Source organism: Sylvia atricapilla, chromosome 1 (genome assembly GCF_009819655.1).
Source record: "Sylvia atricapilla isolate bSylAtr1 chromosome 1, bSylAtr1.pri, whole genome shotgun sequence".
In the NCBI taxonomy this organism is placed as follows: domain Eukaryota; kingdom Metazoa; phylum Chordata; class Aves; order Passeriformes; family Sylviidae; genus Sylvia; species Sylvia atricapilla.
The window spans coordinates 121,655,438-121,656,908 of record NC_089140.1 but is presented as its reverse complement, the minus strand read 5'-3'; positions in this window follow the sequence as shown (position 1 = coordinate 121,656,908).

The following is a 1,471-nucleotide window of genomic DNA, read 5'->3' as shown; positions in this document are numbered from 1 at the left end:
AAGTCTGAGCTAATTTCTCCATCTTTAAAGGCACACCAAATCTGCTGAGAAGAAATTAGTACTTCAAAGCCATCAGAACAGCAACTGGAGGTGGTTTGCCTCAGCATGGTCTTGAACTCATCAAGCTCAGCATGCATTAGAGCTGCCAAAGACATCTGAAGTCTTCTGCACTATTGCAGCGCTTTTTTTTTGTTGTTTGTTTGTTTGTTTTTGTAGCAGCACTTGGTGTCAGGTAGTCAGTCAGAAAGCACTGGCACTGGCAATCAAAATAGAGCTTTACTGGCATTGTCATTACCTGGCCCAAGAGCAAAATGACAATAGAAATTGGGCAATTCAAATAGGTAATATAGAAAGGCATTCTACTTTAAAGTGGAAATTTCATGTGGCAATCAAACATCTGATGATCTGTAATCCTCTCTGTTAAATGAAAAATATTTAGCTAATGCTTGAGTGCTTGTGGCTGGTTTTATCAGGAGCTGCTCGTATGAAATAGCTTATTTCCAGATCATATTTTACTGCTGTCAATTACAGTGTGATTACAATAGCTAATCCCTAGCACCATCATGGGATGTTGTGAACAAAACCTGCATACCTGTTTGTTAAAAGCAAAGTTTTCTATATTCATAGAAAACAAAATATTCCACAAAATCAAGGTATTTGTAGCAACTTAAAAAGTAACAGATACAATAACATACATACCCGTGATAATAATTTCAGTTGAATTACAGAGTTATAAATTAATTTACAATGTCTAGTCCTGTTTGGAAAGTGTACCATACAACATCCAAGTTGCAAGTTTCAAAGTGCATAGAGTCATTTATTGTTAGACCTACTGTTGTAGGCTCCATGGTTTAACCTGAACTTTTTCTTATACTCTGTCTCCTATTTGTATTTTAAAAATAAAATACTGAAAATGGCTAGATGCACTGCTTTAACTGTGCTGTCTTCACCTCTACAGAAGATTTCTTATGCAGAACAAAAATGCATTTATCAGCTGCATCTTTGTCAAAAACTGTGCTGGCTGAAGGGCTAGTGACCCACCAAGTAGTTTTGTCTCACTCATTTCAGTGTGTACATAGATAATGCAAAGAGGTTGTCTTTCACTCCCAAAACAGGACTGGCTTTTACTCTGCCAAAGTAATTGATTGAGTACTGTTCAAGTCCAAACTCCTTTGAAAACAAAAGGAAAATGTTTACATTGTACCTGTTAGGATAAAAATTAGTAGATTACAAAGAATTATCCTTTTACAACATGGACACATCTAAAGGCAATATGCCTGTCTAGTTCTTGTCCTGTCAGATACAGAAGTGTCACTAACCAGAAATATCTGAAGAGCCTGCTGATGTTCTCTGAGGGATCAGAGTATGGCTAGCTAGAGAGGGGCTGCTACATTTCATACACAATACAGCCTGTTCCAGATAACTTGCTGGAGGAAAAGAATAACTAATGTGAACAATTCAAATTCTCATC